Below are 11,666 nucleotides of genomic sequence, written 5' to 3'. Positions count from 1 at the left end.
ATCTATATTTCATTAAATTGCCACAAATGATGTCTCCTCAATGCTGAGATAATGTACCTTAATCCACACTTGTGCATCTTGTCTGACCACTGAATGAGGATTGAACCCCCCACACAGGGGATCTGTAAATACTTTGCTGCAGAGAAGTGTAGAGTTATTTGTCTGGTTAACAGAAATGCAACCATATTAACTTTTCTCCTCTCCATCTTTTAGATTGTTTTTCTAATGATGTAAAATATATATACTGTATATATAAAATTGTTGTAAGTGTGTGTTTCATGGAGAAATGCTGTGCCATGTAGTGAAGGTCTGACAGTAAAAATGTTCCTCCTTTCAGTTCCACTTAAGAACAGAGATGAGATGACATGGAACAACGAATAGGAAAGTTGTCTGAAAGAGAAAGGGAGTGGATGGAAATTGGTGCTTTCGTTGTTGGATTTATGGTGGAACGGCAATGGTGGTTAGGCTGAACCTGGAAATGTTCTTACGATGGACATGGATGTGAGATATTGTAGTTGAGAACACACTTGTAAATTGTACTGCTTTACTGGAGATTACACAAGCATAAAAGTGGTTTCACTTTTTAATCTTATTACTCAACCACTATCTCACCCAGACTCCCAGCATTAACATTATTACAAGAACACCCCTCTGGGGCAGACTTGGATCAAATACATACCAGTATGTCAACTTTCAAATACATGAGGTATTGTAGGGTGGGCGGACTTTGTATTTTGGGGATTATTCCATTGGTTCCATTTTACTAGGCAAGCTAAATCAAGTGCACTGTATTTTATATGTGTACTTGACCCAGGTCTGCCATAGTGGATAATGCTTGTTTTGTTTTGAGCTCATGCCTCATCAAAGCAGTTATTTGGGAGAGAGCGTTTAGGAGCCAGTAAGTAACCCAAGAAACCGTGTTAAAAGATGAAGGTGGGATCTATTGTGAGATTGATATTGACCCTTCTCAAAATCTGTTGCATGAAAAGATTTCACCGGCATGTGTGATTGGACAGTCGTCTGGCTGGTCCAGTCTTTCTATAAAGCCTGTGATTGGATAAAGTCTGCCACTTGGTCAGACTACATGTGGTGTATGTTGCATACATTGTGTCTGTGTGACAATTAAATAAATATAAATCCTGGGCGAAAATAATTATTTTTTATATAATTGGCCAGGCAGAATGATAAAGTCAAAATCTACTTACTCTAGCCATGTCTAATATGTGATAATAATTGGTACATTTGGTAATGTTCTAAGGATTTCTAAAAATACATGGTTATTCATGAAACTATCACCTTTAAACCGTTTTAATTTTAATGGATATAACAATTAATATCGATAGGATTGATGCATATTGGTACACTACATTCAGGAAGGAAAGTAAGGACATTAATGCTATTTGTCCTGAATTGGGGGGAGTGACACATTTACAGCAGCTGTAGTTTTATTTTGAATGAATAACTCCCATGGACCCTTATTACTGACACTAAACAGTCCCTGTATAATGAATGTGTGGGGGACTGCTGTGAATGTGTGCTGATTGTGCCAGGCACTGTCTCACTAGGGTGTGTTGAAGCACTCACTTGTTTATCAATGCAAACAGAATTTCCTTTATGATCATATGTACAGTGAAATTGGATAAAGTGGATTGAAGACTATTCTGTTTGGAATAATCATTAATTAAAAGGGAATTACTTGACTCCAGCCTGTCTGTACTGCATCTACTCATTTTGTTCAGTGTTTCTCCAGTCTTTTGGTACATTGTTGGTGCATGGTTGTGTTAGTGGGTGGGTCAGTTGTTACTTTGTGTTAATCTTCCAATAAAAAGACAGTATAGAACAGGAAGTCCACAAGGATGCTTGATGGAAACAGACACAAGATGACTGGTCCAGGGCACTTAGGAGGGATGCATGAGACTTACTGTATGGCCCTCAATATTTTTAAGGTTGTCATATGGCCCATATACAGTGGGGAGAACAAGTATTTGATACACTGCCGATTTTGCAGGTTTTCCTACTTACAAAGCATGTAGAGGTCTGTAATTTTTATCATAGGTACACTTCAACTGTGAATCAACTGCAAATAAAAATCCAGAAAATCACATTGTATGATTTTTAAGTAATTAATTTGCATTTTATTGCATGACATAAGTATTTGATACATCAGAAAAGCAGAACTTAATATTTGGTACAGAAACCTTTGTTTGCAATTACAGAGATCATATGTTTCCTGTAGGTCTTGACCAGGTTCGCACACACTGCAGCAGGGATTTTGTCCCACTCCTCCATACAGACCTTCTCCAGATCCTTCAGGTTTCGGGGCTGTCGCTGGGCAATACGGACTTTCAGCTCCCTCCAAAGATTTTCTATTGGGTTCAGGTCTGGAGACTGGCTAGGCCACTCCAGGACCTTGAGATGCTTCTTACGGAGCCACTCCTTAGTTGCCCTGGCTGTGTTTGTCGGGTCGTTGTCATGCTGGAAGACCCAGCCACAACCCATCTTCAATGCTCTTACTGAGGGAAGGAGGTTGTTGGCCAAGATCTCGCGATACATGGCCCCATCCATCCTCCCCTCAATACGGTTGTCACGAGAATTTCTATCTCTAATTCAACCTAAGCTTGAATCATTACCAGAGGTTGTAAGGCTCTGGTTTTAATCATAAATGATTCAAGGTCCACAACCAGCAAGAATGATCTGTATTTTTATTCATGGAGAGCTCTGGCGCCAAAACCCATACACTCCTGTTTTATACCCCTTGACACACAAAGGCACTTTGCTCCGCCCACCTTTAGGAGGCTTTCTTAAACAGTTTCCACCTTCTCCTTCTCCTGGAATGTTTAGTCTCGCCCCCCTCTGTTAGTGGGTTGATACTACATTATAATTATAACACAGTTTACACATTTATACTGTATTTGGGGTGAAATCCTTTAGTCATTATTCTTAAAATACAAATTAATCTAACAATCCACCCCTTTGACTAAATGTCTTCACATTCAGGATAAATGTATTTTACAAGCATGATTAATCTCAGAGATCACGTCAGAACTAATAAACATTTCATCCAATTGCGGTCTTTCAGGGTCCAAATACTCGTCATCCACCAAGCCTGGAGGATCGTTTTTCACATTCCCCTGGTCAGAGTCCGGAGTCAGTCCATCTCTCATCATTGTTTTAGATACTGCATTTCACCAACGCCTGACTCCCAAATCCTCGGACACAGGGAACAAGACAACAACCACATAATACAAGAATACCCATACAAACACTGACCGCTCCTAAGATGGTGGCTGCTATGGTTTTCCATTTACCAAATATTTCATCAAACCACCCTATCCACGATGTACTAACTTCTGAGTTCTCAGTTCATTCTTCACTTAGTGCAGTTAATTCTGTAAGAGCTCTGGTGACCGTCCCCTCCGGTGCGGTGTTGTTAGGGATAAATGTGCAACAATGGCCCCCCACCATTTTACAGACTCCACCCCTTTCTGCCAGCAACATATCCAGAGCCAACCGATTTTCCCAAGTCATTAGTGAGGTAGTGGATAATTGTTCGGAGATCCCCTTTACTGCATCTCTAGTCTGGTTAATAAATCGTTGTTGGTTGTAATAGATATAATTAATCCAATCCACATTTTTGTTTATTGTCACCCACCAGAAAAATTTTGTGGTAAACCCCTCCCATATTTGATTCATAGCTTTGTATTAGTCTGGAACACCCCTGGGGATGCCTATACCATCTATCCAAATTGGGCTATTTCCTTCCTGACCTATATTTCTTTTCCTCCTGATTATTATTCCTGTCACTGGTCTTTGATGACTAATTCTTACAGGTTGGACCAACAATACTGGTGCACAAGTACCCACCCATCCTTCTGGTAATGTCTGTCGAATGCTCCCTTTGTTAGTGCATGCCCACCACACATCAGTCAGAGGGATGGTAAGGTTCCTAATTTTTCCCCTCCCTGGGAAAAATGTTTTTTTTTTAAAGTATTTTGTCCTCTCCTTCGTATATTATTTAATCCTACAATTAGCCTCTTCCCCCCTCTTGACACATAGTTCTGCTCATGTGTCAATATTACCACCTACCTAAACAATCACTTAGGTAATTTATCAACCAATTGCCATGCCTTTCATTTTTGAGACTGTCTTTTGCATCTTTATTGCTCCTCCCACTTCCTTTGTCTTTATGGTGGCTAAATTCGACTTTCATTCAGTTCAGAATCAATTAGTAATCCAATCAATCAATCTCTTATCTTGTAAAAACACTTATGTTTAGTTCAAACTCTGTTCTACCCCGGCTCTCCCGGGCTTGACCTGAAGACTGATTGTTAGACATGACAAGTCCATATTTAAATATTTCAAACCTAACACAACCCCCCCTCCTGCTGTAATCAATCAAGAAGATAGCAAATGAGAGACAGGTTTTAGCCTGAACTTTGCTTAATCCTGGTGCCGCTCCCTTCACAATGTTCCAATGAGATAAACTAATCTCTTTCTCCTGGTTATACATTTTGTTAACCTTCAATTACCATCAGTAATCTAAAGATGGTAGTACGCACAAAACATGATACAGATATCCCCAGTCCTAACCCATCAATAATGTTTGTATCAATCTAATTCCTCATAACTAATCCATAAAACCACTCAAAATTCCTCGAGTATCCAATTATTATTTAATTGATTACCCTAAATCTGCTACATGTGATCTCATTTCAAATGATCCATTATCAATTATTTGTTCAACCCCCTAGGAAAATCTGTCTCCCCTTCTATTGTTCCTGTCCCCCTTGTAAATGTCATATTTCAGTTTTTAGCCAATACAATCACGGTTACATCAAATGTTCCCTCAGTTAATGGCATTTTCTCCCTAATATTTCATACTCTACTTATTTCCATAAATGAGATTTAATTCCTTGCCTTTCCTCTACTATCCTTATATCATTACTGAATCAATGATAGTAACTGTAATAACTATCAATAATAATTGTAATAACTATTACAAATTATATTGTGCCCTTTTTCTGATAATGTTATAATTGTAGCCTATTCCATCACTTTAGTTTAAAATATAAGTTTATTTGTAACAAATCCAGAACCCACCACAGGCTGGTGCTATTTCCCCAGCACAACAGCCAATGCCACTTGATTCCCCGTAACGAAAATAAATTATCGTTATAAAATGTACCAACTATTTGTATTTTCCCGCTAACCCATTTCAGTTCGCTATTCAATCTCTTTAACCGTTCTCTCTGATTCGGCCCCAATCAATAAAACAAATACTTGATATCGTTGATAAGCATACACTTAATGACATTCCTACCATCTGAACTATGTACTGTCTCTCACCTCTCCCCCCCTCTCCTGCTCCTTCCTACATTATGGGGGAGGCGCGGGGACCTTCCCTACAAATCTTCCTTCTTAGGAAATAATGTCATTCGTACTTGTAACATATTTTCATAGACCTATCTAGAATACTACTAGAGCTATCTAATGCAACTTTTAATACACGTAAAAACTCTCTCTCCCTACACCCATTCCCCATTTGTCACGCCCTGGCTCTGGGGACTCTTAAATGTTGAGCCAGTGTGTGTAGTGTCTATGTTGTATTTTCTATGTTGTTGATCTAGATCGTGTAGATCTATGTTGGCCAGGGTGGTTCCCAATCAGAGGCAGCTGTTTCTCGTTGTCTCTGATTGGGGACCATACTTAGGCAGCATGTTTGGCACTAGTCATTGTGGGATCTTGTTCCGTAAGGTTTGTTTTGGTGTTAACCTAGGACTTCACGTATCGTTTGGTTTGTTGTTTTGATCGTGTATTGAGTACAAATAAAATGTACGCTTACCACGCTGCGCCTTGGTCCGTCACTTCCTTGAACGATCGTGACAGAAGATCCCACCAAAAGAGGACCAAGCAGCGTGTCCAGGAGCAAACGCCGGAGGTTACGTTAGTAGATGTCCTCCTCGGTTGGGGGAGAATCATGGAGGAGGAGGCCGTCCGTTACCAGAGGGCGATGAATGAAAATGCCCAGGCAGGAGAGGAGAAACGGCGCCAACCGTGCCGACGACAGACACCCGAGAGGCAACCCCAATAATTTTTTTTGGGGGGGCACACGCCGTGGACGACGGGGCAGCAGGAGGCAGTGACAGGGCGTATCTGCAGACTAGGAGGGAGGCCACCAGGTTACGGGGCTATTGGTCCAGAGGGAGCAGGAGTTAATTGGTCAGAGGGAGGAGCTACAGGAGGCGTTAAGGGAGAAGGAGAGTGTAGAGGCACGGTGAGAGGAGCTGGTTAGGCAGCAGAGGGAGCGAAGGGAGCGGAGGTTTATAAGGAAACCCAGTCCCGCTCCTCGCACCAAGCAAGTGGTGTGTGTCACCAGTCCAGTCCGGGCCGTTCCTGATCCCCGCACTAAGCCAGTGGTGCGTGTTCCCAGTACGGCTCGACCCATTCCTGCTTCCCGCACAAGGCCAGTGGTGTGTGTTCCCAGTACGGCCCGACCCGTTCCTGCTCCTCGCACTAAGCCAGTGGTGCGTTTTCCCAGTCCGGCCCGGCCCGTTCCTGCTCCCTGCACCAAGCCAGTGGTGCGTATCCACAGTCCGGCCCGGCCCGTTCCGGCTCCCCGCAACAAGCCAATGGTGCGTGTTCCCAGTCCAGCCCGGCCCGTTCCTGCTCCCCGCACCAAGCCAATGGTGCGTGTTCCCAGTCCAGCCCGGCCTGTTCCTGCTCCCCGCACCAAGCCAATGGTGCGTGTTCCCAGTCCAGCCCGGCCTGTTCCTGCTCCCCGCACCAAGCCAGTGGTGCGCGTCGCCAGCCCGGTCCGGCCTGTTCCTGCTCCCCGCACCAAGCCAGTGGTGCGCGTCGTCAGCCCGGTCCGGCCTGTTCCTGCTCCCCACACCAAGCTAGTGGTGCGCGTCGCCAGCCCGGTCCGGCCTGTTCCTGTCCCTCGCACCAAACCAGGGGTGCGCGTCGTTGGCCCGGTACGGCCTGTTCCTGCTCCCCGCACCAAGCCAGTGGTGCGCGTCGCCAGCCCGGTCCGGCCTGTTCCTGTCCCTCGCACCAAGCCAGTGGTGCACGTCGACAGCCCGGTCCGGCCTGTTCCTGCTCCCCGCACCAAGCTAGTGGTGCGCGTCGTCAGCCCAGTCCGGCCTGTTCCTGCTCCCCGCACCAAGCCAGGGGTGCGCGTCGTCGGCCCGGTCCGGCCTGTTCCTGTTGAGTACAAATAAAATGTACGCTTACCACGCTGCGCCTTGGTCCGTCACTTCCTTGAACGATCGTGACACCATTGAATAAGTGTGTCTTCCTAGTTACCCCCCAACTACGCCTCAAATCTTTTATTCAGCATTTAACCAACCAAATACTAAGTAGTATCCGGTTATCATTCATACCAGCCATTGAATTCCCTCATATACACAGATCTCACCTTATGCCATTCAAATGCCCAACACAACATAATAGTTCAATGGAACCCTCTATTGGCTCTCTACTATTTATACATTACTTCTATAACCACTTTAGTTATGGTCCGATTACCCATTACATTTTATCACATAACCTTATCACCTAATCAAACAACGGCACAACCTTAAACTCATTTCGGCCGGCTGGTAGCCCAGTAACCAAGAGCACCGTGTCAGTAACCAAGGTCGCCGGCTCCAACTCCCGATATCGTTGGAATTTTATAGGTACCTCTCAAATAATCGCTTCGTACCTGCGCACTTTGCTCCGCCCACCTTTAGGAGGCTTTCTTAAACAGTTTCCACCTTCTCCTTCACCCTGGAATGTTTAGTCTCGCCCCCCTCTGTTAGTGGGTTGATACTACATTATAATTATAACACAGTTTACACATTTATACTGTATTTGGGGTGAAATCCTTTAGTCATTATTCTTAAAATACAGGTCTACAATGTTATCCCTGATGTCCTTACACAGCTCTCTGGTCTTGGCCATTGTGGTGTCACGGTTCAGACAGACGACAAGAGGACCACAATTGCGTCACACCAGAAAGTTTATTTAAACTTAAGGGGAAAGGGATGTAGGGAGTGAGTGAAGGCTCCAGGGGTTATCCCGTCCGATGTGCTGGGTCTGTGCCTCCCCCCAGTGGCAGCGATGCGTCCGATGACGCGGTGGTTGGTGGTCCAGAAGTCCTGGGGGGAGAAACACAGACACAACGGGGCGGAATGAAACCAGGCAGCAGTACAGTTCAAGGGAAATCCAAAATACGTAGTAGCAAGGCAGAAGGCTGGTCAGAGTTACCGGGATTGAAGAGTAGTCAGGAGTCGTAATGGCAGAAGCAGGTCTGGATCTCCTGAGGCAGAAGAGTATCCAAAACCAGGCAGGTCCGGGGTCACAAAACCAGGGTGAGCCAGAAGCGCGAGCAAACAGGTTCCGGGTGTGAGCTTTGCAGACGATCTGACACCGGAGAGCTGAAAGACAGGGCCTTAAATACTGGGAGAGGTTAGTGGGTAATGCAGCGCAGCTGGCAGAGTAATTAGAGCCGAGCAGAGCAGGGACAGGTGGAGCTGGTTAGGCTGAGTAGAGAGAGGGAGGTGAGCAGAGTGGAAGCTAGTGGAAACCAATTAAGGTGGTAACCCGGTGGAGTGAGAGGGCTCATGACAGAACCCCCCCCCCAAGGGACGGCCCCAGAAGTCCCAAGAGCAACACCACGCCGGGCGGGAGGAGGGGAGCCGAGGAGGGCTGGAACTCCTCCGAACGGTCCAGTGAACGTCCTCATCCTCGGAGGAAGCCGGAGGGCCGTGGTCGGGAGATGGGACAGGTCCCGAGACAGGATCAGGCACAGGACAGGAAGCCGAGCGGGCCGGACGGTTAGGGACCCCTCTGGGGCGGCCCCTACGGATTGCAGGTTGATCAGGATGCCGTTGGTGGAAAGCGGTGATGAGAGTCCTATCCACAATCCGACTAGCTGGCACCCAGGTCCTTTCCTCAGGTCCATAGCCCTCCCAGTCAATGAGGTACTGGAGACCCCTACCCCTCCGTCTGGACCGAAGCAGGCGGCGGACGGTGTAAACCAGACCACCATCGACGAGCCGTGGAGGAGGAGGGCAAGGCGCAGCAGGGACCAGCGGACTCCTGGGCACAGGCAGGGGCTGCAGCAATCCGGCTGGGGGCTGGCAGAACGACTTGTGTTGGTTGCAGATGGGGCAGGCTTGGGACGAATTCCCGACATCCTTCCTCAGAGAGGGCCACCAGAACCTCTGGGCGAGCAGGTTGTAAGTGCGGGTGGAGCCAGGGTGACAAGCTAGGCGGGGAGTCATGTCCCCACTGAACGACCTGGGACCTCAGGTCTTCGGGGACAAAAAGGCGGTCAGCTGGGCAAGTGCTGGGACCTGGCTGGTTACGGAGAGCCTCCAGCACCTGTTCCTCAACAGCCCAGGTCAGAGCTGCAACGATGCAGGGACTTGGCAGAATCGACCACAGGGTCCTTGGAGGGGTCAGGAGCGGAGTTAGTAGGTACTGGCCGAGGGGTAGTGCGGCGGCAAGCAGGCAGGTTCGGTGGCAGTCCTCTCCCCACTCCCCTGATCACCCCGGTCACCCAGTCGAGCTGAGGGTTGTGCCGGGCGGAGCCATGGGTAACCCAGGATGAGGGGTTGGCCTGGAGAGGGGAGCAGGTGAAACTGGATAGTTTCTTGATGGTTTCGGACAGACCCATCGAGACCGGGGCCGTGACATGAGTGACCGATCCGAGTAAGTGTCCGTCCAGTGCCCGGGCAGGAATAGGAGGTGTCAAACGGAGGTTCTCCAGTCCCAGTTGGCGTGCCAGCTTGATGTCCATTATGTTGGCTTCGGCGCCAGAATCCACCAGAGCAGCCAGGGTGTGAGTTGAGTCAGGGAGGCGGAGGTGAACTTGCAGCAGGGGTTTGCGGTCGGAGGACTGGATGGTCATTGAACTCAACCGGACTCCCCCTATGCCCGGTGAGCTTCGGCCCTTTAAAGGGCAGGTTACCACACGATGTCCATCACCTCCACAATAGAGGCAGAGGTTTGAGGTGAAGCTGTCGCTGGCGCTCTGCAGGAGTGAGAGAGGCTCGCCCAATCTCCATAGGCTCAGACTGATCAAGCTGACCTGGGTGAGTGGCAGTAGATGACAGGAGCCCAGTCGGATCTCCCGAATGCCGGTAGTAGGTGGACCTTGGCGCCCCCTCCCACGACCGACGGGTCTGTATCCTACTGTCGATCCTGACAGTCAGTGCGATGGCTTCATCAAGAGTGGAAGGCAGTTCATGGGAGACCAACTCGTCCTTGATATAGTCAGCCAAACTATGGAAGAACGCGTCCACCAACGATGGTGTGTTCCAAGAACTTCGTCTAGCCAGGGTTCGGAAGTCGATGGAATGGTCTGCGACTGTACGTCTGCCTTGTCGAATACTGAACAGTTCACGAGACGCCTCTGCGGTTGGGGAATCCAGGTCAAACACCTTCAGCATCTCCTCAGCAAACAGGTCGAAGGTTGCACATGCGGGGGTTTGACGTTCGAACTCTGCTGTTCCCCAGAGTCGAGCTCGGCCCGTCAGGTGAGTGATGGCATACCCAACTTTAGCCCCCTCCGTGGCGAAGGTCCTTGGCTGCAAGGAGAACTGAAGTCGGCAGCTAGTCAGGAATGGCCGGACCTGGGTTGAATCGCCGTTGAACCGCTCGGGGTTTCCAATCTTGGGTTCCGGAGCAGCGCTGCAATGACCGGGCAGGTAACTCGGGGGCAGGGCTGGTGGGCAGACTGGCTGGGGTCAGGTTGGTGAGGAGTTGAATGATCATGGCGAGTTGTTGTTGCTGCTGCTGGGACTGCTGCTGGTGCTGCTGGAACTGCTGATGCTGTTGGTGGCCGACCTGAAGCAGAGAGGAGATGACGCCGCTCATGCGGCTTAGCTCTCTCTCAGTGTGTTCCAGGCGTAGCATGGCGGTGGGTTGCTCAGGCTCTTCGGTTTCCATGTCGGGGGAAGTGTGCGCTGAGTCCATGATGGTCAGATCGTACTGTCACGGTTCAGACAGACGACAAGAGGACCACAATTGCGTCACACCAGAAAGTTTATTTAAACTTAAGGGGAAAGGGATGTAGGGAGTGAGTGAAGGCTCCAGGGGTTATCCCGTCCGATGTGCTGGGTCTGTGCCTCCCCCCAGTGGCAGCGATGCGTCCGATGACGCCGGTGGTTAGTGGTCCAGAAGTCCTGGGGGGAGGAAACACAGACACAACGGGCGGAATGAAACCAGGCAGCAGTACAGTTCAAGGGAAATCCAAAATACGTAGTAGCAAGGCAGAAGGCTGGTCAGAGTTACCGGGATTGAAGAGTAGTCAGGAGTCGTAATGGCAGAAGCAGGTCTGGATCTCCTGAGGCAGAAGAGTATCCAAAACCAGGCAGGTCCGGGGTCACAAAACCAGGGTGAGCCAGAAGCGCGAGCAAACAGGTTCCGGGTGTGAGCTTTGCAGACGATCTGACACCGGAGAGCTGAAAGACAGGGCCTTAAATACTGGGAGAGGTTAGTGGGTAATGCAGCGCAGCTGGCAGAGTAATTAGAGCCGAGCAGAGCAGGGACAGGTGGAGCTAGTTAGGCTGAGTAGAGAGAGGGAGGTGAGCAGAGTGGAAGCTAGTGGAAACCAATTAAGGTGGTAACCCGGTGGAGTGAGAGGGCTCATGACATGTGGAGAGGTTGGAGTCTGT

This window comes from Coregonus clupeaformis, unplaced genomic scaffold (genome assembly GCF_020615455.1).
Source record: "Coregonus clupeaformis isolate EN_2021a unplaced genomic scaffold, ASM2061545v1 scaf3076, whole genome shotgun sequence".
Lineage (NCBI taxonomy): Eukaryota > Metazoa > Chordata > Actinopteri > Salmoniformes > Salmonidae > Coregonus > Coregonus clupeaformis.
Note: the sequence above shows the minus strand (reverse complement) of the source record.